Source organism: Pyxicephalus adspersus, chromosome 9 (genome assembly GCF_032062135.1).
Source record: "Pyxicephalus adspersus chromosome 9, UCB_Pads_2.0, whole genome shotgun sequence".
In the NCBI taxonomy this organism is placed as follows: Eukaryota; Metazoa; Chordata; class Amphibia; order Anura; family Pyxicephalidae; genus Pyxicephalus; species Pyxicephalus adspersus.
In genome coordinates, this window is record NC_092866.1 from 58,212,183 (window position 1) to 58,228,087 (window position 15,905).

Below are 15,905 nucleotides of genomic sequence, written 5' to 3' on the forward strand. Positions count from 1 at the left end.
ACAATAACAAATAATAATAATAATATTAATAATAACATAAAGTTATACAAATATCAATCACCCACATATAATCAATAATAAAAAGGCAATCACATTCCATTTGCCTTGCCAAGCCAGTTTTACAGTCATGTTGTACGCGATCAAGTCTTCATGCTAATTAGCAGATACAAATATTATGGATAACTCGATATTAAAGTGCAACGACAGGGCCTACATATTCCACTCTCTAATGACAAGCTGGCCAATTTGGGATCTCTTCGTTTACATACCACAATCTGTACAAGGCTAATTAATCTTACCAGAGGCCAATCTCTAAATTAAATAATATCATCCATTATTCAATCTGCTGCCAATTACTTCATCATGATAAACCCAAATTATCTGTGGCTTTTTTTCCTTTCTTCATAGTAATGCATCAGTGTAAATGTATTCTGTGTCAACAGCTTTGTGTTCTGATTATGGTAACAAGCGGATATATAATTGAAGGCTGAGTTTTTACTAAGTACCAGTAGTTGATCGAGAATTAAAGGGTACCTAAACTCAGAATTTTTACTTTACATAAAAGGGTAGACAACTCCTTTAATGAAAGTAAAAATGATGTTTGTTAGTGTTATTTTTAAGTGCAACAACAAAAAAAAAGGGTATAGCACTGCCCCCTTTATTCTTGATCGCTTAGGCGATCAAGAATAAATGGGAGCGCATAGCCCACCGGGATACCTACGTCACGGATCCAGGGAGGCTCTTGGCTCTCTCAATAGGGAAAATTCTTCAATAGGGAAAAAAATTGGCAATCTCACGTAAGCGCAGTAAGATCAGCAAGTTTTTTTTCAAATCTTTATCACCTGATCTTGCACCTGCACAGTGCGAGATCGGGTGGCATAGGAAGAAGAGCATGGAAGAAGAGAGGCGAAGATGGCGGCACCTGGTGTTCCCTCTGCGCCAGCCCGAAGACAGATATTAGGACGACGCGGGACCCAATGGAAGAAACCTCCTGAAGGACAGACTGATCTTCAGGATTGAAGTAAGTGTGATTTTTTTGTTTTGGGTTAGTTTGGATTTTATTTGCATGGCTCCATCTACTGTCCTGAAATGAAGAGGAATGATCCTCTTATTTTTAGGTATTTGGTAAGGAACGGGGCATGGGAACAACTTTTGTTCTAGGAAGACTTTATTGTGCTAGAGCAGTGGTCGCAAACCTTTTTGGACCGGCGAACCACTAAATTTGCTGGCTCCGGACCGCACATGCACGGGGGGCCGATGTCACTCGAAGGGAGAGAAACTTCCCCTTCGTAATGCTAGAACCCGCCTACTCTCCCATCGCAGGCTTAGATCTGTCCAGAGTCACAACCTGCGCACATCCCTGAGCCTGGGTTCTGTATAGGGTACTTGGTCCGCATCTCTAGCCGGTGTGTCCCCCAGCGGGGTCCTTCTCCTGACCCCGCTCAGGGGTGAACCGACAAAAGCTGCGGACCATCAAAATTTTCTTGCAGACCACCGGTTGGCGACCGCTGTGCTAGAGGTAGGAAAAACATAAATACACACATACAGCATACTAAAAGGGTTAATAAGAATTAGGGGGAATTTGCTAAAGGGGTAGAGTAGGTTTGCTTGGCAAAGTACATTTTTACTTAGCTTATCCTTTTCCAGGAACACCCAATCACGACATAAATGCAAATAGCGCCACTTACAGGCTCTCTCGTAGGTGCAAAGACCCTACATAAACATGTTCCACTCTAAAAAAGCATATATAAAAAGAAAAAAGACCCCATCATTGTTCTATTCTTTTTCATCAACTTTATTGTTGAACATCACTGTCCAATGCACTTGCTGCAGAGAGGTATTCCAGATTTTAGTTGTCTTATATTATCAAAAGCCAGGTGCTCTAAAACCATCCTCAATTTCTGGCCTGGGAAAAGAGAGACATGCCTGACCCACACATTCCTTCCAGGACACTCAAAGCCTGAATCCCAAATAAAGAGCTGCAAATCTGCAGAAATTCAATTATTCATGTCCCTATCTAAGCCTTGTAATCCCTTTTCCAGGCAAATACGAGGTAGATGATGCTGAATACCTTCCAAATTCACCATTACATGTTAAGTACTGCTACAAGGGCTATGACAAAGCCCTATAATTAGATGAAACGTGTCGGGCAGAAGCCCCCTTATGGTGGGATGATTGTTTGCTTGGAACAATACCATTTTCTTTTACATATCTTTTTATTATAGTTAATAGACTACATAGAGTACAAGTAACAAGATATATACAAGATAACAAAATAAATATTTGACAAAGGTGAGTTATAGTACAAGATGCAGAGAATAACAGATCAAAAGGGGTCAACATAACAAGTTACCATCATGAAAAATGAAGAAAATATAACTATGATCTTGAATAGGTAAATAATAGAATTTATTATATTTGTGCAGTAATGGTTTCACGATCAAGATTTATTCTCAAGAAAGTATGAGAACGTCTGATGTTTTCACCCAAGACTTAAAGTGGTTTACATAGAACTGAACCTGAAAGATTACAGATTGGGGGCTTCCTATTAGTCCTCCGAGAGGTGTAATGAAATTATTGGTGTAATTTCTGCCTAATACTAGGGTTTAATGTATCAAAAAAGCATTCCCAGGTATTACAAAATGTGTGTGTTAGTGTATATTTATGCTGTGTAGTTTTATTCTACTCCATATGGAAAAGATATAGTGGTTTCACTAAAAAAAATTGCATACAAGGGGGTGCCGAGGAAATCCAACAGTGGAAAATTGTACTTCTCCCAACTGCAGAGAGAACTGGTGCCAGGTGTTTTGCACCCCTGAATTGCCCATTCTGGCATGGGTGGAAGAGAGGTAAGCCAATACAATGACCACTTGTTGCCAAAAGATTTTATTGGCGGGGCAATCCTATAGACATATAATAAACTAAGCGACACCAAGAAGAATGGGCCTTTTTTTGCATTGTACCACATCCAATATGGATTCACATTTGGGACATTGATTGATGTTTGTAAGGCCCATATGGAAAGTTCTAGAGGTGGAAATATATGCTTTATGAACGAGACAAAAAAAATCTCTCTATAACATACTACAGGCATGGTATTCCAGGAATACAATATATTCTAAGCTATCTAAAGGTTGGGAAAACAATGCAGTCATCTGGAAAAATCCAAGGGGACCTGGGAGTAATTAACACAGCCCCATAGGAAATTGTAATAGATCGAAATTGCTTTTGTACAATATTTGAGGGGGGGGGGGGAATGGAAAAGAGGTAAGCAGTGTCATAGTTGAATATTTTTTCGTAAATACCTGATTATGTACTAAGATAATGAAAAAAAAATTCCCCATATATGATTGGTTAATTTTCAGTCATTCATTTTTTCTTTGGAAACTGACTGTGCCATACTCCTTTAGTAAATCAATACCAATCTTTTTAATATGTACCCATTTACCAAAATTTGCAACAGGGGGGTTATAGAATGGATTACCAATTGATTTACATTACTTGATCAACATTTATGCTCAGCAAAATATATATACAGCATATAGAACATTAAATATATTACCTTGTTTTCAACAGATAAATCACAAAATTGATATAGATTTATTGATCATTTATCCTTAGCGTACAAAATATACATACAGTGTACACAACGTTCACTGAGTAACCTGATTTGCAACAGTTAGATCACAGATTGGATTAACAACTGATTTAGATCAAAGTTTATCAACATCATCAAATATCCATCCCACATCTTAAAAATGTTCTAAGACGACCTCTCGCTTGATTGAAAGTGGATTTTTAATCATTAAAATTGATTGCCTGATGATCAAATAAAACATCTGAATTAAATGTTCGTCAAAAGATTATTAAACCGTGTGCCTGATTTGGCTTTGAAAATTGCAAATAATTCTGAATAAATCAGATTAGGTTCAGTTTAGACATATAAAAAAAGAGAATGCAATGTCTTCATTTGCCAATAAAAGGGTTTTGACTTTTTCACCAAAATAGTCATAGAGAAATGCTTAGAAGGTTAGAAGCCTGTTGCTCTAATAACATTGAGAAAATATAAATCCAGAAAGAATAATTGGGCTGTAAGGCCCTGGTCCGGCACCAGTGCACATCAAGAGCCAATCCCCTAATCTAATTCCATACATATCACCCAAAGCAAGCCCCTGCTCAGCTTCAGGAAGCTAGTTACACTGTCCCAGCACACAGTAGCCCTAGGTCTTCTCTACATAAGGGATGGCTTTTAGGAAGGAATGAAAAACCAGTTGTTCCACCAACACCCAGTACAGGAGGATCCAGCAGAGGCAAGTCCAAAAACAGAGCCAGGGGTCATACACAGGTATCAGCCCACTGAGCATGGTATCCAAGGTTTGACATAAGCAGAGTCGAGGTCACAAACAAGGGTCAGTCCAGGCAGCAAAACAATCTCAAATCGAAAAAAGCAGATTAGACAAACTAAACACTACAATGGGCAACTGGTGCCCGGGAGCTGGGAAGTGTTAAAGGACCAGTAGTCAATGGCAGAGCAAGATTAAGCCAGCAACAAATACATTCATTGACTGCAGCACATACTCTAAAATCTCCTTCATCTGCACACAGGCTCAGAGCAGGGGATGCTGAGACGATATTCACGGCTAAAGGGAAACCAGGGATGCTGCAGATTGCAGAGCAGAGAACAGACAGCTAATTGTATGATCTCTTCTGCTGCTGTAAGCAATGCAGTTGGAGGGAATAAACAGGGCCTGCTTAACTGCTATAGCTTACTGCATGGTTGCCAGGCCAGATAATTGTCTCGTAGGCATTCTCCTAATAAATAGTATTATCCGTTTTAGGGTAGCAATGTCACATAGGGGATGGCATGCAATATACACTATATTAGGATAGCCTTGTGTTAAACAATCATCAATCATCTTAAATTCTTCTTAACTTTTCTTTACATCTAACTACATTCCAATACTTTGATATAAATAATAAATAAAAAAATATATTATATATATAAATACTTGCATCCACCATCTCTTTATGTACACATTTTTATTGCATAGCTTTTTGTAGTGTTTTTTATTCCCAGACTTATGTCCATACATATTTCTGTACTGTCAAAGCTTATAATTGCATCTAGCAGAAATGCGAAGGCACTGTAAACACATTATAAATGCTTTAAAAATACATCCGGAACATCTGTAATGTAGTAGCTTTGACAAATGCATTGTGGTGGGTTAAGAAAGATGCTGGGAGCCAAAGCATGTCCTCTAATTTAAAATATGTGTGACCAGCATAGAAATGCAGATAAACGCAGAGAAAAAGCATGCATTGGAATGTTTTACATGCTCTTTTATAACATTGAAAGGTTTAAATCTAGTTTATGTAATACAGTGTTTGGTGTTTTGTATGTTTGGCATGCCATGTTTGTTGGTAAAATAACACAGCTTGGTTTGTTATGGTATAAAGCCATTCTCATGCAGGGTACCATTGAACCCTAGGGTTCCTCTATAGCTTGTTAGGGGATCTTTAAGCTATAGCTAATAGTCCTCCCATCGGATGATGCCTGACCAGTTCCAGGACCAATCACTAGGCAAGGGCACCTGTGTGACCCAGTTATCTTTAGCTGACTGTAAGGGAGGTGTTCTGATCCCCACTGTAAAGGTAATTTACCCCACCAATCTTGAAAAAAAAACATTTAACAATGTGTTCCCTGGGACATTTTTAGGGTTCCTCTTAGGTAAAAGGGTTGAGAATAGTAAGGTTGGTTTAATATTTATAGACAGTCTACAGTTGAGAAGAAAAGGTTGAATCAGAACTCCAACTTTTTCCGAATGGCACCCAACCCAACATACTCATTGCCGCATACATTAAAAAATAAACAGGATACATACATAAAACCCAACTGTTATTTGGCTAGTCATGTAATGTCATGCGTACTGTACTGCTGCACAGAACTTATTTACTCATGATGTGTAAGTGCGCTTCAGTACAGAAATACTGAAAGCCCAGTTCATTGTGATAAAATGTATCAATGATAACCTGGGTTCAGAATTGGTTTTAGTGACCCTGGGTGCCATTCAACTGGCAGGAAAAGTAATGTGTTTGAGTCTGCTAGGGACTACGTTAGGGAGAGTTTTTTTTAATTTTTTTTTCTCTATTTAAACTTAAAACACAGACTAAAACCTTAAATATTAAATGTTAGAGTTCTGTGTATTCTTATTTAATTATCATGGTATATTTTACCAAATCTGTGCAGTAATTCAAGATGAAACAACTGCCACACTCTGTTTCTGTTCAGGAGTTTCCTATAATAAAGACCACAGTCTTTGTACAGGGTGACTGGTCTTGTATCCGCCCCCTTCTCTGCAAGCAGCCCAATATGGATGGTTGGGCTGTGTTTCTCCCACAAATATGCACAGGCGTTGTGCCGCACAATGTTGTTTTCATTAATTCCTATATCAGGTATAATATTGCTTTGCAAAAGCAACTGTGCAAATGGACCTAAAGACCTGCAGGGCAATGATCTTCCTGGTTTTTGCTCCATTTATATCGTGAATTAGGTCTTCATCTATTGCTTGTTAACAATTCCCCCACCAGTTATCGGGAGAGTAGCTCTGGCATAAAAAAAAATCAAATTTTTGCATCTACCATGATGGATTCCTCCACACTGAGACATGTGACTAGTCCCTTATTTTCTGCTTTTCTTGGCATTCTTTTTAATAAATAATCATTCTCTTCTAACCTATTTTTACTAAACGCGTTTCACAGATTTTAGCTTATGCTCCTTCAGGAATTACTATGACCTGATAATAATCCCATGACTAAAGCCACTTATATCATATTTTATATGTCATCTTTGTAATGATTTGTTGAACAAATAAACTTCTTGACCAGGTCTGCATGTTGAAAAGTTCCCAGTGAAGTTACAATGCACCCACTCTACTAATGTATACTTTGCAATTTCTGGGAACTATCTGGAACATTTAAGTCATTATGATCCTGTTGCAATCGTGATGGTGCTATACTGTTTTTGTGGCCTGGAATAGATGGGAGACATAGTTGGCCTTGGTGAAGCCCTGTAGGGCAAGGCTAGCCAAGGTCTTGGATTTACCTGGGCTTTATCTTTTTAAAGGAGTTCATGGGAATTGAGGTACTGAGAGAAACCAAAAAAAAAAAACAGACCCAAGAATTAATGTGTTTGGAGCTAAAATCTTTTACTGTGTTCCAATTGTTGGAATTTTTAGGTTTAATGTTTTTGTTTTTTTCTGAAAACCTTTTAATATTCTACAAACATATTACTATTAGTTTCAGCCAGTCCCAAACTTGCTTATATATTCTTTATATTTGTATAAACTCCTTACCACCATCCCCCTAATAAGGCTACCTACCCCCAAGACAGCTGTGCCCATTACAGTAACAAAAAGTACAAAATTCCAAACAACCCCACAGTAACAGCCACTTTGTTAAATAAAACCATTACCCATGGAAAGGTAACAACCACAAAGTAACAAAACACATTGTGCATTAAATACTATTCTTAAAGCTGATTAGTTTTCTACGCTGCCTTACAAAATCTCATTTTTTAAGAAAGATGCAGAAAAGATTTCATAGTTTACTCAAATGAAAAACTGAACCAACACACACACCAGACTCAGAGTTACTGTTCCCTGGGGATGATTTAAAGCCCGGGCAAGGGCAATTTGACTTTGTAGAATATTACGGAACAGTATTAATATTAAATGAAGAAAACAAATCACTACACTAGAGTTTGGCTATTGTTTTTGTTGAAAAGAATTGCTCTGATAATGCGCACCATTAAGCTGCTAGGTAAAATAAATAAAATACATTTTGAATACTGATGCAGTAAAATGTTCACTGATACCCTTAGAAAAAAGATCTCATCTTCCCCCTCCAGGTTAGGAGCAAGACATCAGCATGTTAATGTGGTGAAAGTCATGTAATCCTTGACGCAACATTGGGGGAAGATATTTGCACAATAGAGGCAACATATCACTCAAAGGCATTTCATCACTGTGAATGTAACATGCAAGTCAATAATAATAACATGTTTGATAATAAAGTATATAAGTTTATAGTTTATTAGTACTAAACTGTCAATAGAACGAAAGGGAAGGTGCCTACGCCAATGCTCCAATTTCTTCCATGATACCAGTGGAAGCATGTCCGCATTTTGGCTTTCCCATTCCCATATTGGCCCATTAGTTTACTTCCAGCACCTCCTCCTCCTCCTCACCTGGTGGTGAGAAAAGAACAGGGGAACCCCAGGGTTAGTTTTTGCCCCTGAGCCGTTTAGTTTTATCATCAATTGTTAAACTCCAGGCTACCTTTCAGCAATAACACTTACCTCTTCTTCATTCCCCACCACCAACATCTAATTTAAGCAAAATGAATTAATGTTTAAAGTTTATGCCGATTCCTGGATTGCCAACCTCCTGGGCCCTCCATAGCACTCTGGTTCATCCCTCTGACTCCTATATCACTGCAGAACAGGGATGAGGTTTGAGTTCAATACCATCATGGGTCCTACGCTAAAGTCATCCATTTGCCATTCATTTTTTTTCCGCAAACGCACAATCTGAAACGTTGCCCATTTGGAACCTTAACTATGGACTTACAACCAATATTTACATTGCCAACCACAAAGTCATTGGCGGTAAATTGCTATACCCTTAACAACCACCAGTCAGTAGGAACGATTCCCATTTTAATTTAACAGCGGGCTTACAGCCAGTGGTATCCTTGCCGGTCATAGATGTTGGAAGCAAACTGGATTCAGGGGACCTACAACATTAGTTCAACCTGAAACTAATGAAACTTCTAAAGATTTGCTGATCACTACTATTTGCTGATAACAACACTGAAGTTCCTTCTCATCTTCCCTGTATAGATAATCCTAATGTCTTGTTCTCCAAAACAAAATCTAGGATTTGATTACAGAGGCACAAGGTTGTTTTTGTATAAATGACTACCTAATGGTGGGACAACCACCATACAAGGTGTAGGTCAATCACGGCACTACATTCTTGTGTCTCTCATGTTTTATAACCTGCTAAATGTTTCTTTCTTACCTAGTGGGATCAAATGGAGTCACTTGTATCTGGTTACGTTTCATACATGTTATGTATCAGCTCCTAAAAAAGGAAAAAAAATAGATTTTACAATTCTTCACTGAATACATTCCTAAATGAGAATATAAGTTGGTAATTTAGGAATATTAGTGTACAGATAAGAGAAGGTTTTACATTTCAGCAAATCAAAACCAGATACAAGTAAAATCACATGGCGCCACTCATTGGTTTCATACGTTACCCACTTTAAGATACCACAAACAAAAGGACGTCAAACTTCACATTGTCAATCTATACATTTTAAAACAACTTAACTAATTCAACAACATTGGGACATTTCACCCATCTACAACCTTCCTCTGACATTTTATTGCCACCTACTGGGGCTTCCTAAGACTGGAGAAGATAGACTATCATAGGAGATCATAGGTGATCTAGAATGGATTTTTTCAAAATCATTTGCTACTATTTGGACAACAGAGACTGTTGATCCAGGGAACATCTGATTGCGTCACTAGATGAATCAAAAAATTGTTTTCCCCTGTTGGAGCAAATTGAACCAGGCTTTTTTTGCCTTCCTCTGAATCAACTATGTCTATAGAGTTTTTATCTCGGACATGTTTAGCTTCCTAGTGGTGGAACATGAAGGACTTGTCTTTTTTGAATGTCTTTTTTTAACCTAACTATGTAACTATGCTTTCAACCATGGACCAGATCCATTCCAGGTTTGCTTGCTCACCCAGGTTCAACCATGATATTCTATCGCCTCCGGAAGAGTTTTATTAAATCAGGTCCTATGCTCATAAGCTCACGCTTATGCATTTTACCCCTAAATGAATAGGATTATAAAAAAAATGTGACAGAGGGCAGTTGTAGTTGTCATTAACCTCCCAAGTGGTAAGAGTAAAAAAAAAAAAAAAACAGCTGAAAGCAGTAACCCCAAGTCACATTCGGGGTAGCTAAAAAAACAAAAAATAAGGTCTTACCTGGTCCCATCGGCATCCTGCGGCATCCTCCAGTGTACTGCCATCCTCTGGCTGCATCCTCTTCATTGATCTGTCCCCCGGATAGTGCGCTGATGTTCCCCGGGAGTTCCCGGTGACGTCGGTGCATGCGGCTGTTGCTAGGGGCACGGCAGGAATTTCAAATTATTTTGTATTGCATTCAATAAAAAATGACTGTATTGAATGCAATATATTGGATTTATGTGTCTAAATGCAGTACGTTGTCTTTAATGAAAATGTATTTAATAATGTAATAGTATGAGTAAAATAAAGTTTGTAACACAAAATCATGTCAAAGTTTATTATTAAATTTAATATTAAACTTTTTTTTATTTAATTTATTATTTTGACATGATTTTGTGTTTCAAGCTTTATTATACTCATACTATTATATTATATTGTAAAATACATTTTCATGAAAGAAATGTTCTGCTTTTAGACATAAAAATCCAGACAGAAATGAACCATCTGGGAGGTTAAGTCTCAGTAAGGGGGAGAAAGTCATCAGAGGAAGGCTGTAGGTAGAGTGTTCTAATGCTGATGCAATAATTAATGATTTAGTTACTTAAGCTATAAGGTTTATACCAGTTAATGCAGAATAGTTTAGTTTTCTTTTGGTCGTATTTGGACCCACCCTTCCTAGACATTTATTAAGTCTAGGAAGCTTTACCTATTCCTTGCTCCCCTTGCAACTAGTGCTATCCTCTGTGAGCCTTCAATGTGTTGGTGTTTGAATTCGGGTTGTCCTTATATTCGACCCAAAAATGGCTGTTCGAATTCGGGTAGACCCGACCCAGAAAAAAAAAAAAAAAGATTCGATGGTAAAAATTCAGATAAAATAATGTAAAAAGTGTTAAAAAAAATTCATGTTAAATTATTTATTGTTTGTGTTTATTTACCTAATTTTTTTTTACAGGTTATCCTACTATGACATGATATCTCCTACTCTGTAACACACTTTCCAGCACATAAATATTATGATACATTTGTACATTTTTGTGAATTTAAGAAAAATGTAACAAATGTATCATATTACTGTGGGTGTTACAGATTAAGAGATACTTGCTGGCCAGCATCTTCTCTGCAAGTCTGCAATCATTGAGAAGAGTGTGCGTTCCTCGAGGGAACTACAGATTAATTAACCTGTAGTCCCCCGAAGATTGCACACTGAGCTAATCAATGATTGCAGCCTAACCTGTAGTGCCCCGGGAATCGTAGTGGAACTGCAGAGTTTATCTGCAGTTCAGTTCCCATGGTCACATGATCGTGGGAACTTTGTGGTCACAACTGTGACTGCAGGTGATCACTAGGGCACTACAGATTAATTAACCTGTAGTGCCCCGGGGATAGTAGTGGAACTGCAGAATTTATCTGCAGTTTAGTTCCCATGGTCACAGCTGTGACTGCAGGCGATCCCAGGTCACTAGAGGTTGAATAGGGTCAAGTTTCCCCATTCATCACCTCTAGTGCCCTGTGTTCTTGAATAGAGAAACTCTATCCAAGAACGCATACTACTAGTACAGTGCAGCAACAGCAATCAGGATCGCTGTTGCAGCCCTGTAGTATGTGTTCCTGGATAGAGTTTTTCTATCCAGGAACACAGGACTCCCACTATTGACTTTAATGGTGTTCGAATTCGGCATTCTATCACCTGAACAATATCTCACTATTGGATCGAATAGCTGTCGAATGGAATAGTGAGATATTCCACCAACACTAGTGATGATGTCTGAGAGGGGGCAGCGGGCAAAGAAGAAATTCATAGTGGGACCAGTGGTCCAGTGGGAAGAAAACCAAGGAGAATTAGGAATATAGTAAGTATGAAAAGTGTCCTGGGCTTATCAGAGTTTTATAATAGAAGTGGACAATTATGGAATTTTAGCTTTAAAAAGATCAATAATAGAATCACTCCTTAAGATTTAGGAATGGTCATAAAGTGCAGTTTTGTATTGTTTTTATGTTGTTCATTTATATAGCACCAACATATTTTAAAGAAAAGTAGTAAGTTACCCATTCTCATTACCTTAACTAAAGCAAAATGACAAGGGGTTACAAGAGGAGGAAAAGGTTAACTTATTTCGTCGCTGTAAAGACAGAATGGATTTTAAAGGTTTTTTAGAGATATTCTGAAGCTGCTCTGATTGGGGGGAAGACTGCTGCATGCAGCAAATGCCATTATTATTACTTTTCCATCTTCTCTTTTTTTACCCGAGTCTTTCTGATCTTCTATCTTTTCTTTATTTTGATCCTTTTACATTTTTTTGAACATGTATTTGTTATTCTTCTTTGAAACACTATTTATCTTAGAAACATTCACACCTTTGTGTAGGCTCCAAATGTATCTTTGCATACAAAAAATTTATCTGCTTTTTTTGTTCGTTTTTGGCAGTTTAGCACTCGCAACACAAAGCAATCACTAGTTCTCCACTAGACAATGTTATGTCCGATTTAAATAGCTTTACACAGGGATATACAAAAAAATTATCTAAACTAATGCTGAGGTTTATTAAAGAGAGGTGGCATGCCCATTTATGACGTGATTTCACCAAACAGCTTGATAATCAATAATAGGGCAATGATAAAAGTAAAAATAACAGTAAAGTAATGGCTGTTTTACAATGCTACAGTCACAATATAATTCCATAATGTCTTAGTCTACAGTGACCGAAAGTCACCAAAAAAGATGAATATTCTGAAAGTCATATCCACTAACACCACGAAAACTGTGGACCATATGAGCTCATTTGTCCATATTTTATATGTTAGATAATTTCTGGGGAAAAATATATATATATGTGTAATATGTGTAGAAATGTTTTTGTTTTATTTTATAGGTATGCACATTTGACTCCCCGTCTCTCTCCCCTTCCCTCTCGACCTCTCCCTCTCTTTGGAGATCAAAATCGGAGCCCTTCTATCGATTTATCAACCAAATTCCAGGTACTGGCGGGTTCTCTTGGAAGATATTAACTGAAATGATCCCTCCGCTTGGGACGCGCATCCCCGGGAGTTTGGCACTGGCGAGCTTGCATTAATATATCCCCTCTCTCTTTCCCATCTCTTTTTTTCATAACCCCCAATTTTTTCCCCTCTCTCCTCTTCCCATTACCTATCATCCCCCTCTCTAACTCTCTATCTTTGCCCTCTCTCTTTTTGCATACCCCCAGAAGAAGATTTACTCTTTGAGTGGCTCTGATGCTGTCCTTAAATCTGTCCTTAAATCCCAGATGAAATATAAACAGTATTTATATTATACAATGATATAAAGATGGTTAGAACCTCTGACAGTAATATATTGCTCGTCAAGAAAAACAGAACTTAACAAATTCAGATTTACATTTATTGTATAATACTGATTCAGAACATTTTGGGAATTGAAAGTTTCACCCTGCATTAAAGCTACAAAAACACTTAAAAGATTGTGTTTATTATAAAGAACCAACAAATTTGTAAGAGATATTGGATACCAAGTGCAAAATACGCAAGAATTTGTATATAAATATTAATTGTAATATATAAATGTATATTTTTTTTTTTTTTTTGCTTCTGGTGTTCCTATAGGGATTAATAAATATTATTCCCAGCAAACTATCCTTGTACAAAATTACATTTACCGTAAATCCATGGTCATTATAATATAGAACTGCAGGTTTAACTGCGGGAAATGTTTTTTGCTTCCTGTTCAGCTTTCCAAGGTGTCCAAAATGGACAAAGAAAACATTAAGGACAGGTAAACCCATTCTTCCACTCCAGTCCAAATGGAAAAAGCAACAACAATATATATAAATACTCATATGAGTTTAGAAGCCCTGTAGTTGAGATAAGCTCCAAGATAAGCAAATAAAATACAAATACAGAGGCATGTGTATATGGATCCAAATCATTGTGCACTTTTTTCACATTGGTACATCCAGTGTGAAATGTTGCTTTTGTATAGAAAGGAGATTCCTGTAATAAAGACCAATCAGTGCTTTTTGCTCACTTTGTGTAGCATGACTGGTCTTGTGTCCACCCCCTCCCATAGTTTTCTGTAGGCAGCCTGTAATGGGAGGAGTTTATTGGCTCCTCCCACAACTGTATTCCCTGCACAGGCCATGTGATGATGTCACAGCTACTTTTACAAGATTTGGTTTACAACAGCATTTGGTGCAGATTTATATTCCATGTAGCTATTGAAATAGATATTTAAAATATTTCTTGTCCCTGGAGTTCAGCTTTAATGAAACCTGAAAAGCAATACAATCTCCCCTGGGATTTTGAGTTCACTTACAACTATAGATTGAAGGTTGGCCAAGTCTGCCCTATATAACTACACACCAAGTTCCCAGGAAAGGATAATCTACTCATTGCGATGGTTCGGTAGGGTTTACGTGTAAGTCATGGGTTGAAGAGAAGGAAGCTCCATCAGATAATAGGAAGAGGAAATGAGATATTTTATGTCAATCACACATACTGCAGGGGAGAGAAGGTCGTGTGGTCTGTCTGATTTACAGTAGAACAAGCTGTAACTAGTGAGCAATGATAGAATTATGTTTAACCCAGCAAGATGATGAAGGTAAATGCCTAGCTCACCAGAACAAAGGGGAAGGTTTATTTGATGCTAACTATAAATAAATGCCTGGTTCCAGGATACTAAATAACGTGATAAGCTGCAATGATCTGCTAAACTCAATCCCTTATTTAACCTTTTCAGCTCCTGTATGCACTTTATGGATACATTTTTACAAATCTGCTATAGACCAGTTTAGTAAATTTTTATTATTATTACTAATATACAGCATATATATGCTATATATATGCTATATATTTATACAGCAATATACAGCCAACATATTACACAGTGCTGTAGATTAAATAGAGGTTACAAATGACAGACAGATACAGACAGTGACATAGGAGGAGGAAAGGACCCTGCCCCGAAGTGCTTATAATCCAGGAGGTGGGGAAGGTATTACACAATAAGAGGGGAAATATGGAGAGATGGGAAGTAGTGACGGTTTAGGGGACAAAAGAAGACGGGTAGGCAAATTCAAAAAGATGGGTTTTAAAAGCTCTAATAAATGATCAGAAAGTAGAAGCAAGCTGAATGGGGCGAGGAAGACCATTCCAGAGAGTAGGGGCAGCGCTAGAAAAGTCTGTGAGCCCTGCGTGTGATGAGGTTATGAGTGAAGAGAGCGGCTGGGGGGATTTTCTATCATGGCAGAAAGGTAAGTGGGCCAAGAACTGTGGAGGGATTTAAAAGGCAAAGCATAGGAGCTTGAATTTGATTCTAAGGTGAAATGGAAGCCAATGAAGAGATCTATAAAGAGATGCAGCAGAAGAGGAAAGAAGGGAAGGATGGATGTTTTTTTTTTCTTCTAATTCTCATTCTTTCATTTACTCCTGCCTGAAAATTAAGACACCTCCTAATGACTTGACTTACTCATTACATTTAATTTATTCAAGACCACTTATATATATATATATATATATATATATATATATATATATATATGTGTAATATTACCTTAAAAAATCATTAATATTCACTACTCATCATTTTCATATATGCCCATTATTTAAACATACACCAACTTTCTCACTTCCTAGGAAGAGAGTCTTTATCTTCTTACTACGAATTCACCATCCCTGACATTCATCTGGGGTTAAAAAATGAATAGTAAGTAAAATACTTTAATATATTTAAGATTTTCTATTATAGGTATAGAGTTATATTGGTACATACCATGCTATGATTTGTTTTTAGAATATATGCTTTTATCCATTTATCTCAAGTCAATATAAATAACCTTTATCAATATACATATATTCTTTTACTTTA

At 37.3% G+C, this 15,905-nt stretch overlaps 1 protein-coding gene across 4 annotated transcripts in view; it reads right to left on the bottom strand.

Moving 5' to 3' along the window:
* The window catches only part of LRRC4C (leucine rich repeat containing 4C), a 503,565-nt gene that overhangs the window by 101,174 nt on the left and 386,486 nt on the right, over nt 1–15,905 (bottom strand). For 3 of the 4 annotated variants that reach the window (XM_072422152.1, XM_072422148.1, XM_072422150.1), the window contains one exon: nt 9,081–9,143. The exons of the other annotated variant lie outside the window; for it this stretch is intronic. The gene's annotated coding sequence lies outside the window, so the exon portion shown is untranslated. The remainder of the gene's footprint in view (nt 1–9,080; nt 9,144–15,905) is intronic. 4 annotated transcript variants of the gene reach the window in all.